Raw genomic sequence first — 13,743 nt, 5'->3', positions numbered from 1 at the left:
CGGCAGAGCCTGCATTGGGGACTTCCTGCTACTTCCTCCTACAGGTGTGCATGTCCTCAGAAGGAGGGCTGCCATACTCTCAGAAGAGTAGGGCTGAAGCTTTATTGCCTACATTTCTCGGGTGTTCATTTAGAGTTGCAAATTTGGAATTCATAAAATTTAAATTTTTACTTCTTAAAAATTTAACAAATTTACTTTTTAATTTTATTGTATTTCTTGTCAACATTTTAAAGACTAAACTTTCAAATAATTTCTTGTAACTTGATAGTGTTTTTACCTCTGAAGATATTAAAACTGCACCAGCACTTTTGGGACATTCAGTCTCTCTCAGAACCTGGGGGCTTTTGGCTTCTAAATTATGAGTTAATGCATGTCCTTTGGCCAGCCTATAGTTGATGTTTTCTTGATTTAAGATGAGTGTTTCCTTAAAGGTCTCTTTTGGGGGATTTTAAGATATTCTCAGATACGCCTTGTTTTTTGAAGTTGAGGAAAAAGAAAAAAAAATCTTATCATCATTGCCTCACCATTGAGAATATTTTAGCATTGTCATTTGCTATTAGATATCTTGTTCAGGAATCTGAATTAGAGACTATAACCTCATTATCTCAAGTCAAATACTGGTCAATGTATATAGAGATATACTAGGTTTTATTACAGTGATTTTCAAGATTTTTTAAAAACTGTAAGTACAGTCAGAATTCCATTTTGCAAACAGAACTTGGGGCATTCACAGAGAGGACAGTATTTGTGTTTGTGTATGTGTTCACATTTTTTAAGTGAAAAATGCTTCAAAAACATGATTACAATCTAATACTTTCTATTCTAGTCTCTTTTACTTAAAATTTCTGTTGATTGTGACTTGTGTTTATTTAAGGCCCACTAATACGTTGGTAATCAAATTTGAAAAATAATAAACTAGATCTGAAGGGGTTAGTCAACTAGCTTACCACATTAACTCTTCCATAGTTTATGCATTTTGTTTTGTTTTGTTTAACTAATGAGCAGGAAAGAAGCAAAAATAAAACAAAAGCACTTTTCAAATTCCATGTGCATATGAATCCCCTGGGGATCTTGCTAAATGCAGATTGTGGTTCAACAGGTCTGAGTCTGGGCCTGGATTGTGCATCTCTTACTAGCTCTGGGTGGATGTGGTGTGATATGTATCTGGTGTGGATGCTACTGGTCTGCAGGCAGCACCCTGAGAAATGACAGTATTGACTCCAGTGCAAGGAGACTGAGAGGAACAGAGATAAACACACGGGTCAAACTACCACCTTTCAGCTAAGGCTGTCAAAACAAGAAGCCTAATCCCTCCAAGCACTTCCCCTGCATAGTCACAGAACACACAATGTGACAGGAGACGTCTCACTCCTGAGCATCTCTCTGAAACATCAGTATCTTCAGAATTCTCTCCTCTGTAACTTTCATCCTATTTCCTTTCTGCACAACCTATCCCCAGCAAAAAAAAAAAAAAAAAAAAAGTGCAATCAATGCCACCCTGTTTCTCATAACTTAGAAGCCACTTTGGAGTGAATTACCCCCCAAAAGTGGACAACTGCTGCATTAGTCAAGGCAAGAACAGGTTACATAAAACCAGCAAAAGAGGATGCCAATAAGGAGTGTGAAATATTTATGAACGCTTCATTTCAGGAACTTGTTAAACTGTGAAACTCGCTTGTCAAGGTGGACAGAGCTCATAAACTATGTCTGAATGTGACAGAAGGCAATCCTATACTTCAAAGCAGGATTTTGTAATTCTGATCTATATAGTTATAATTCTTAATCTAGGAAATTACAGAAACCAGTACAACACTAAGGTTTCTGTGCTCTCAACCTCCAGAATTTGGGGTAAACATATTGATAAATTAAAAATAGAGTTTTGGTGAGGCTTTTGTGTCTGAATCTGGAGGGACAGGGAATGTGTTGCTCACCACTGAACAGGAGTATGGAACTGGCACATATGGGGTGTTGGATAAATGTTTGATAGTAAGAGAACGAATGGAGGAACATAATAATAATGCTATGTCCTACTGTACAACTTCTTAGCTGGTTTGCCACAACAGTATTTGCTTGGTTGAATTGAACAGGAGTCTTTAAAAAGGAGATAGAAATAAAAAGTGACATTCTCCAAACTGCATTTCTCCAGGATGCAAATGGGGAGAAAGGGGAGGAATCTGCACTGTTCCATCTAAAGGTGGTCTGTACATCCATCCTGAGAACCAAGCAAAAGCCCCTCGGAGGCCAGCAATCCTTGGGTGGGAATGGGGGCTACAGGCTGCTGCATGGTCACACGCCAATCACCAGTAAGGCTGAAGGGCATAGACACCACTGGTACCCCTTGCCTTGACTTCTGTCTGCCAGCAGCTGCCTTTCTTTGCCTGGAGGCTTCCTTTTGGCTGCCCGACTGACAGTCCCCAAATGCCAAGGAATCATTGGCCTCTGGAGGTAGTCTTTACCTCCAGGCAGCCTGACAGGTTTTGGTGGATACAAATACACACTGGCTCCCTTGCCTGGGGGTGCGGGGGTGGAGGCTAACCATGAGTCACATGTTCTGAGCTGTCTCCCAGAATCCCTCAGTGTGCCAGCAAGCTCCACACACCACTGTGGCAACTGGTTCTATCATGCCCACATTATTAGTGCCGTCCTTCCTCAGCTCACATCTCCACTCTACTATTGGTGTTTTCTTCACCTCCGACTAAAAGTAACTTGCACTTGAAGTTGCACCTCAGGGTTTGGTTCTGGGGAGCTCAAACTAAATGCAAGTCTTTCAAGGGTGATTCTCCAGCAAAGAGAGGGTCCACAGTACCTATCCCTTTCCAGGGTTGCAGGAATACTAGTGATCAGCTGGCTTTTCCATCCTGAAGTCCAAGCACAGGATCTTAGGAAGTTCCTTAGGGTCCCCAGTTCTAGACCCACTACTTTCAGACCATCTTCAACTTCTAAACACAACTTCAGGCACATTCCATTCTCTCCCACACATTTTGCTCAAGGACCGTAGGGATCAAATGACTCGGGCGTACGAGCATAATCCATATTAGTCATCAATGCCCCTACCGTCAAATTTGTACAAGCTCTCTAATAAGTAACGACACTGGCCTGTGTGAAGGGGATCTCGGTATAGAGCTGGGGAGAGGCAAAGATGAAGAGCAACGACTGCTGGGTGCAACGAAACTTCGATGAATCACCAGTGGGGATGGAAAACCACAAAACAGCCAAAATGGAACAGTTATTTTAAACACTGCTAAACAATGAACAGTAATGAATTGAAAAAACCCCTTCAGGGCGCTGTCTAGTCACTCATGTTCCATGTAATGGGTTGCTAAACATCTTAAGGGGTGGGGTGGGGGCAGGGAGGGGGAGTCCACAAAAAAAGCTAGGAGCCATGGAAGCTGCTACAGCAGCGCTGCAGCAGGGGGCTCATTGCATCCACAAAAAGGCGATTTCAAAAGTGAGGTCCCTGGACAACAGTCTCTGAATATTGTCCCAGTAGTAACTTGAACTGGTCACCTAAGGAAGTCTTGCTGTCATACAAGTGGAGGAATCAGGCTGCCAAGCTTGGGGTCTAGTCACAGTAAGCCACCATCAAGGAGGTCTTGTTACAAATCATCGGAGTGTGGATTTTTGCTGGGCTTCATCTTTGCGGAGAATATCCACTTTGGGGCCCTTAATTCTTGCCAACCTAGTCAGGAGAAGATCTTCTATCTCAGTTCTGATGTGAATGAATGACTTTTTTTTTTTTTTTTTTTTTTAAGAGAAAAGAACAGCTGAGCTTTTCTGCAGGACAACCTATTCCCTTATTTATAATGCAGGACAGCAGGGCCTTGTAAGTGTATATTCTGGTTCATCTAAGGACACTTGGTTGTTCATTTTAAAATTAGATTCATCCTAATTATATGAAAACAGCCAACATGTGGTTGGCCACAACACCAGGAAGGCATTACTCAGCACCTACCTTCTGGGCTGGCCTTCCACACAGCACCGAACTGTTCAACACACAGTCCCTGCCCTCTTGGAACTTAAAGTCTAGCAAAGAAATATCTCATTGGCAAATAAAAGCTTTGGACACTGGGCAGTGAAGAAATATATTTAGTAAGTGACTAAACACGTAATACTCCCTGTAGACAAAGGGGTGCGTGAGGAAAACTATCACTGAAGTGGCATGTTGTCAGCAGATAGGATCAGAGAGAATTTTGATCTTGATTTTAAACAACCAGGGCAGGATTTCGGGGGCTTTTGAAATTATGTGCAAAACTACACCTTTTTTGGTGTTGGGGATTGATAAACATGTGCTCCAACACTGGGTTCCACCATTAGCTTTGCTATGCCATTTTATATAAGGTATTCGAACATTTGTGAATTTGTTATCCTTGGCAGGTTTTAAAACCAACCCCCCAATGATCCTGGGGACAACAGTATTTCTACTCACTCATGACAGTGGATTACACTTGACCACATGGACGGTCTCTTTGGTAGGAGTTATTCAAGGCCCAGATGATTCTGAGGCTAGAAATTTAGGGAACTTTCTTCTGGCAGCCTCTAATAGTACTGAAATTTGTTAACCATAACAATATAATCTCCATTACACAGATGTGATGACTGAAGTTCAAAGCAGTTGCAAAATGTGCTTGAGAAAACACAGGTAGGAGGTGGCAAAGCCAGGCATTCACCTCCATCTGCCTTTCAATGCCCTCTCTCTCGGATGTCCACCTCCCCAACCATTCCTGCTCCATTTCCCCTACCGCCCACCTTGGGTGCTGTCTACCTACTGCCTCTCTCCAGTGTTCAATCCGGGGCTTCCACGAGGTCAATAAGAGAATTGGGTTTTCTTCTCCCTGCTCTGTGACAGCACATTATAAAAGGATATCACTGGAGCCTAGCCAGTGGGATACCCGGAGCCCCAGATACTCCAATCATAAGTCAGAAACAAATTTGGCACTGAGAGCATTATTTATTCCCTGATTCAGAATATCAAAAATTAGCCAGATCTGTTCGTGACAGACATTATCGGGATTAATTTCTTAATACTGCACAATTTTCAAAAATATTCTACAAAGACTTGAGAAGAAGAAAGTCTTATATGATAATATAAAGGAATACCACTATTTATTCTTTTACAGATCTTCAGCATAATACTTTGTATTACTATTTCTTAAGAATCCAAAATGAATGGGCTCTTTGTCCCTTCTTCTCCTTCTCCTTTTTCTTTTTTTTTTCAGTGCTGGGGATAAAAACCAGGGCTTCACACATGCTAGGCACGTGCTCTACCACTGAGCTATACCCCCAGTCCTCCTTACTTCTTAGAATAAGACATGTTAATAAAAATTAAATTAGAAGATTTCCAGAAAGGTAAAGCATGCATATATGGAAGGAAAGGGCTTCATTTATTTTCACCAACATCACATTTATTATTCATGCCCCTCTCGATTTCCTTTATGTAGTGTGTTTCTACAGATCCGACTGAATATTTGATAAAGTACATTTATAATTTGGGAAGAAAACAAGCAAACATCCTTTTTGACTAAAAGAGAGGTGCCCTCTTGGGGCAAGCAATTATAGGATAAATACTAGAATAAACACTAGGAAAATCAGCATTTTTAAGATAAGCTATTATGTTATGAGTCATTAGAACATAATAAAGTTCTTAAAATTATTTCAGGAAAATGGCTTCAACACTTCTGACAACATACAAAGAGTCAGATCTGGCCTCTGTTTCCTGACATTTCTATTAACTAATGTGCTGATTTTTTAAAAAAGGGAACTAAAATTTAAAACATCACTAATATTTTTTATATTGATCACGTCAGTAATATCCGAATATATTTGGTAAAATAAAATAAAGTATTGAAACTAAAATTACTGAATGCTTCTTACCTATTTGCAAATTGTAATTATCAACAAAAATTTTAACCACACATGTGGCTAAACATTATATTGAATAGTGCTGGGCTATCAGGGTTTAACAAGCTATGTCCTACACCTGCTTCTGTCAATAAAGTTTTATTGGCACATAGCCATACTCATTTGTGAACTTATTGCTTGTGGTTGCTTTCTCACTTCAACGGCAGATTTGAGTAATTTGAACAGAGACTATGTCTTGAAAAATTGAAAATATTTATTCTATGGCCTGCTCCAGAAAATGCTTGTCAACTCCTAGGCTAAAAGATAACTGAGATTACCAAATTTACTTTCACAAGTACCCTTTTATAACTAAGGAAATTAAAGCTCAGATAAGACAAGAAACTTGTTCAAAACATTTTTTATTCTTAATTAGGTGGTGTTTCCATAATGCCATCGTCTCATTGATTCATATTCTTCATTCATTTCTAATCTTAATCATCAAAGAAAATCTGGATTAGTTAGAAAATCAACACTTTATATGACATAATGAATCCCAACACAACAATGTCAATGTTATTTCAATATGGTCACACAAAACTTTGCTTTTGTTAGACATGGGAACTGCAGGAATGTATGTACAATAGCAGAGAACCTCTTAAAGTCATAGAACTCTGAACAATACAAGATGGTCCTTAAGTTTCACTTGAGAACATTTTACAGATTCCATCAAGTAATCTGTTTTCAAATCACACTTGAAATTCCCCCAAATGTAGAGCTGGCTTGCTAAAAATATTCATTATTGGAATTAAACTAGAAAAATTTTGCCACATGTTGGAGAAAGTGAAATCTGTTCCCAAAGACATTGTGGCAACTTGTAACTTAACTGCCTCAGTCCTGAAGCCCCCACTCCTCAGCTGATTACTCTGAGTCTTTAGCTGGTCTCCTCACACTGCCAGACTCTTTCCCTCAAGATCTATCCTGAAGCCCTCTTTTAGAACAAAAATCAGATTTACATTCTTCAGTCTCTTCATGCTATGAAGGAAATTACATCTTTCTTATTTGTGTCCAGAAAAGTCCTATAATACTAGGCTCCAACAGCCTCGCTTAGTGTCCTTTCTTTATATACAGACTGGGTTCCTAGCAATTCCCTGAATGCTTCACACATTCACACCCCCTTCCTATGTTTGAATTTTGTGTTCTTTATGCTTAGAACCCTCCCTACCCCTAAGCATGTGCTCCCACAATGAACTGTATTTACTACATCATAGAATTATCAATATTGTAATTACTTGCTAAATATTAATACTCCCACTACTACAAATAGCTACTACTTAGGAATACTTAACTATCGGTCAAGCACTGTGTTATTTCACTGAATTTTCACGTGTTATAGACACTGAAACTGAGCACATGCAATGAAGCCAGGTGAGGTCACAGCAGGAGTTCCCACATTCCCACTACGAAGCCCTATGCCTACCGTTCCACCTCTGCACTAGTGGTTCTTGATGCAGCACTTTTGCCTCCCAGTAGACAATGTCTGGAGGCGTTTTGGATGCTACTGGTGCTACTGGCATCTAGTGGGTAGAAGCCAGCGATGCTGCTAAACATTGCATAATAGAGAGACAGTCCCCCATAGCAAAGACTTATCTGGTCTGAAATGCCAAGACGGCAGTGAAACACAGGAATTATCTAGTCTCAAATTCTAATAGTACCTGCTATTGAGAAACACTGCTCTACACGTAATCAGCTACCGTGGACCATCACAGAAGTCCCTGAGATCTCTTCAACAAGAAGTTTTGAATGTTTGCCATGGTGTCTTGGCACCTAGCATAGTTCCTGTGCCCCAGCAGATACTAAGGGCATTTGTGATGATGGATGGATGGATGGATGGATGGATGCATGGGTGGTTGGGTAGGTGAGTGGATGGATGGACAGACTCCAGAAGAGGGAAAAATTTTATTTTCAGGCTCAGTTTTTGTGGCAACTTCAATAAAAATAAATCTGAACATATATTCTTAATGAAGAGTAAAAAATAAATATAGAGCATATTCCAAAACATGCCTTAGCCTTACATTTATGAACCTATAGAGTGTGATCAAATTAACCAGCCAAATGTACAGAACTTTTTTTTCTCCCAGAAAGTCTCAGGAGGACAAGATGTTTTTCAAATTGCTCCTAAGTATTACAACAACCAGATATACTGACAGGTTTATGTTCCATGTAGTTCATAACTTATTTTTTTAAAAATACATATTTCTGGTATAAAGTTTCCCTGGTTCCTTTTGGTTTTTTTAAGAAAAGAGAAAGAAAAATAATACATAAGCATTTAACCCCTATGCTTTCCCTCATGTTTCTCCAATTCAAATTTAAACGCCTTATTTTGGAACTCCAAATATTGATAGTGTAGCAAAAATTATAGTAAAAAGGCACATAACAGAAATAAACTATTCTACGGCCTGTGTAAATCAATAATTTAAACATTAGGAATAAAGCTAAGGAAAGACAAAGATTACGATCATAATATTTTTAAAGTAACAAATTTAGTGAGATTTTTACAGCATTGTAAAACACTTCAATGGTAGTATTAACCAGTGTTGAATACAAACTGCTAGATACTGCTAGATATTTTTTTAATGAAAAAGTATGTTTCCACTCTGGCTTCTTCAATTTGTCACTTTTTGTGATGTACACTAAGAGACTAAAACAGATGAGCCTGATTTTTTTTTTAAGTGTAATATGGTAAACTGTTCCTCACAATCTTTTGCACTGAACTTCATCACTTGAGGTCTCACACACATACACAAACTCAAAGGATATGATGATCACATACCTTTTGATAACTGATCTTGAACATTCATAACACATCTAGTAAACATGGGCTCTGAAGCCTCCTTGCATTAAACAGTTAAACTCAGTATTTCCAAACATAGTTGACAATAGACTAAAATAAGCAAAGAGCAAAATAAGTAAAAAATAAAATCAGACAAGGATCTGCCAACACATTCAGGATTAAGAGAAAAGACGGCGCCATGACTGAGCAATGATGGGATTCGTAGCTTGAGACATCATCCTGGCTTGCATTTCTCACCATGATTTGGAAGCTGGGCCTGAGAAATGCAGCAGAAGCCAGAGACAAGTGGTGCTTTTGTCAATGCATCATGAACATGACACACACTTGTCACAGAGATAGATTCTGCATGTACGGACATGCAAGTTGGTGAGACATTTATGCATGTGGGAAAAGATATATGAAAAAAGATGACCAAGCCCAGGAATATCACAGATGTTATCATCAGTCGTTATTTTTTGAGCACCTGTTCTGGGCAGACATTGCTGAAACCTAGGAAAATGGAGTACTCAGAGAAATAAGTAATAAAGAGAGGGAAGTACATGTGAACCATCTTGAGGACCCAATGCACAATATGTGTCAGTGGTTCCTGAAGATCAGGATGGTACACCATGCCACTAAAACCACTATCTTCTCAACTCTCATCACAAGCACTCTTAAGTCTCCCAAGTCCTACTAAGTGTACCCCAAATAACGAAGACTGATCTGCTGTCAGTCTGCCTTCCTCCATCCACTCTTTGGCTTTAGCCAACTTATCACTCACAACTTTATGATAAATCTGTAAAAGCTTGATCACAGAGAGACCCATGATTCCGAGGCCCTCTTTCAGAACTAGAATCTTGAATGCATAACTTGGTTTGCATCAAACCTTTTCTGATTTTTATATGTGCTGAGTGATCTTTTGAAGCAGGATTAGGAAAAATAAAAATTAGAATAAGGCATTTGGATCAGGAAGATAAAACTAGAGCTTAGATATGTAGGGCCATGACCTTTCTCACAGTGACAAGTTGGAGCATGAATTCATGTTTTGGTTTTTCTGTCCTTTGAACATGTCTACATAAATATCATTTAAGTTTTTGATAAGCATAGCCCAGAAGACAGTTCGAGGCTATGTTTTCTTCTTTTTTGCTTTTTTTTGGGGGGTGGGAGTGAAAGCTTTGAATACAGGTATTCTGGGTGGTTAAGAGTGGACCCACATACTGTGCAAACTTAATGGGTCTGAGGAAAAAGAGGTGATCACTATTCTCCAGCACATCTATGTCCACTGTGTGGGATGGGGCACTGCCTTGGTGGAAAGGCTGCAGTATGCTTCCCTGAGCAGAGTCGATCTTCCTGCCTTCTCATTCCAGGCTCTCCTGACTTGTTTGGAAAAGGCATTTGAGTGCACAGAACTCAATTTCTTACTCAATAAAAACAGTACTGCACAAGAAGAGCTGTCAGCACAGAAAGTCTCCAAAGTCCCTTGAAATTAGACAGTGGGAACCAAATAACATCAATATTGAATATAGATGACTATTCTAGGTGACTGTTGGCCAGATTCCTGAGAGGAGGATATGGAAGTACATTACTTGTGACTCAGTGATTTAGATATTCTCCCTACCCCCACCCCCACTTTCTTAGATGCCATAGTTGACAACAAGTTTGGGAACTTAAAGTGGAGAATATACAGCCTCAATCAGAAGTGCACTGGCCTAACATATTCATTCCTACACCACTTGGGTATAAGAGAATCCTAGGTGAATCTCACTGGAATTCACACTAATAACCCTGGGCTACAGGAACCACAGAGCAATCAGCTCCTCAGAAATACAATGACTTTATTTCAGCTAAGGGTTCATATGAGAAACTCCAAGAGGCACATCCATTTCATCACAGTGGAGAACATTTCAGAATCCCTTTGTCTTAATCTATGTACATTGTCTCACATGTCACTTGTCTGCACACTGAACTGCAAGATGACTAGCAGGATCAGGCACACAGCGGCACATAATATCTGTAGACAGAATAAGCAATCAAATCAAAGAATCAAAGTGACTGTAAATAAAGTAAGGAGTTAACTTGTCATGCATTGCTCAACCAGCTTGACACCAGAACAAGCGCTTCTAGCAAAACAGTCGCATGATTTGGCCTATGACGCAATGCAGGCAGTAAATATTCACTTTGGGCAAAACCAAGTTAGAAGATGGCACTCACTACCAACATAGAGGAAAATGAGAAGTACCACCCTTCTCCTTCCATCTATTCTCCTGCTGGAGTTTTACTTGTGCTCTTGTGCCAAGCTCCTTATTAGGCACTGGAGTGTCAAGGATGAGTAAACCCATTCACATCCCCTCTTCACAACTTAGAGGTGGGGACAGGAATTGAATTGGACTTCCTGAAGGATAAGAACTATGTAGACTAAAGCAGAAAGCATGAAGACCACCAGTCAGGGAAGTTTATGGCTATATAGTCATTTTCAAGTACCTGTCTATCCTGTCTTGTCCTCTCAGATTGCTCTGTGAAAAACCCAGCTGACATACTGCATATCTGAGAAAGTTAGCTTAATGAACATGTTGGCCATTTGGTATTCCAGTAGGTTTTCTGCCATCGCCAGAATCTCTACTCCTGGATCACAATAGCTTGGGCCCCAGAGATAAACTCATGTCAGGTTATTTTCCTTCACTGAGTCTTCTGAATTTTTTTCTCCCTCTTGAGGACTGGTAAAAGACATGATCATATAAACTTCATTTTCTGTAGAATCCAAGTTGAAGCACTCTCCATGACATGATTTAATGTTTCATATGAATATATATGAGTTGCCAGGCACCATGGTAAGCACTCTATATATTATTTGATCTATACCAACAACTTGCCTGTATGCTCCCTCCAGGTATCTCTCTCTCTCTCTCTCTCTCTCTCTCTCTCTCTCTCTCACTTTTTTCCTGTTAACTTGGCTGTTACAGAGCTCAGAGTTAAAGTAAATAAAGCAATAAACAGGATTTTAGTTTATCTTCCCTTCCCATTTTTAGCAGTCTCGTTATTTTGCAGAATTTTTACTATGCATTTACTCAGACACATTTCTGAAAGTCGATTGTCTATAAACGAAAACAAATTACCATAATTATCGATTGTAATTTCCTCTTATTCCCAATTGGCAAGAATTTCCATGAATAATTAATTTGAAGATGACCCCTTGGATATCACATTCTGGTCACTTGAAAGTTCACATAATACACTATTTTGCACAATCATCTGGTTCAGAATATGTGTATGAAAGTGCAACAGGGGGAAAAGAGAAGAGGTTGGCTGACTTAAGTTACAACATAGGGTAATTATCAGGTTATTTCCAAATCTATTACCAAGGACTATTTCTATCTTGGGTTGGATCTTGCCAGTCCCATTCCCCGCTCCCTCCTTAGCCACCATTTTTACAGCCTAAACTATACCACCACACGCCCTTGGTCCTCTTAGGACTGCCAAGGCCAAAGGCACTGCCAAGACCTGCTGAGTGAGAAGTCACTGCTATCACCCAGTGATGTCTGGTCTCTGGAATTTCACTCTTGGTACTGACAATGCCTCTGGAACTCATAAAGATTCTGCTAAAATTCAGGGAGTTGAAGGTCAGTGTCTCCAGGGAATCAAGGTAACATCTGTAAGGCAAACTCCACTGCTGAAGGATTTCCATGTACTCAAGGCAAATACCTCCCAGAGGAACTTGCAGAAATAACTCTCTACCATTGTTGCTATACAGAATGGCAGGCTAGCTGTTATCAGACAAGGTGGGAAGGTGCAAACTGAATCATGTACACAGGCACAAGCACACACACATGCCACAAATTTTGGCATGCCCAACTGGCACCCACTTGGAATGCTGAGTCAGGCATTTGGGGAACATGATGTTTGGGCACGACCATTAATTTGTTCGACAAAGATTTACTCAGCACCTACTGGGTGCCAAGTGCTCTTCTAGAGGATAGGAAATCTAGAGTGAACAAAGTAGTCAAGACTCCCATTTTCATGAGCTCCATATTGTAGGCAGAGGAGACAAGAAATCAACAAATATCAAATGAATTGAACAATTTAGATTGTAAAAAAAGATGGAGGGAGGAAAAAAATGAAAACAAACAATTAGCATGAGGGTTTTAAAAAGGAATGAGGGACTGTCTTTGCTCAAGTGGGTGGGGAAGGGCTTTCGATGAAGGTGACACATAACCTTATGCTAAATTGAGAAGGAGCTGAAGGACTCAACCACCTGTATTCTGATTTCCATCAAAAAGATGAGCTTTTTATATTTTTTATAATCAAAAATGCAATCTCATGTGTGGCCCCCTTAGGTCCCATGCTTCAAACAACTGCAAACACCTTGGGGAAGGAAAGGAATCCTGTTTTCTCTGTTCTTAAGGGGATTTTAAGAAACCACCTTTCCCCAAAGATGCTAGGTTGAAAGGAAATTTTCTTAGTTCTTCTCTAGAGCAGAATTAATACAAAAAGTTGAAAATGGGAGAAATGTAATGCCAGCTACTTTGTACAACAATATTCCAATGTCAATAAAATTATGCTTTTGCATTGTAGTGCCAACAGGAATCACTTTGTAAAAAAACAAAACAATTCTGTAGCTATGTTCAGTATCATTTACTTTTAATCATAAAATAAAGCCAAACTGTATTTACTAGCAGATGTTTCTACTTCCAATATATAATAAGCTTTTGAAATTAATTAAAAATAAAATTCTAGCAGCCTGTGTTTAACATGCACAAATAATAAATAGTTATTCACCAATCCCTATACATAAAATACCCCAAACAAATCACTCACTACTGAACTTCCTTTAGGGTCCATTAAAACACTTAGTCAACTGACATGAAAATATCCTAAAATTATCCACCGCTCAAAACACTTTTGAAATACCTTTTTCATTAATGTTTCTTAGCTTCTGACTCCTTTCAGAATTACAAAGAATTAGGCAGAAGTGAATTAGGGAGCAGATCAGTCATCATGAATATTCAGAATGAATCATGGTACATTTTCGCTAAAATGTAGTTTTTATTCCTTTGCAATACTTTATTGCAATAAGATAA

The 13,743-nt window shown here is 39.3% G+C and overlaps 1 protein-coding gene across 4 annotated transcripts in view; it reads right to left on the bottom strand.

Moving 5' to 3' along the window:
• Positions 1–13,743, bottom strand: part of THRB (thyroid hormone receptor beta) — a 371,634-nt gene that overhangs the window by 355,825 nt on the left and 2,066 nt on the right. The gene's annotated exons all lie outside the window — the stretch shown is intronic.

Source organism: Sciurus vulgaris, assembly GCF_902686455.1.
Source record: "Sciurus vulgaris genome assembly, chromosome: 16".
NCBI classification, from domain to species: domain Eukaryota; kingdom Metazoa; phylum Chordata; class Mammalia; order Rodentia; family Sciuridae; genus Sciurus; species Sciurus vulgaris.
Note: the sequence above shows the minus strand (reverse complement) of the source record. Positions and strands in the feature narration are given on the sequence as shown.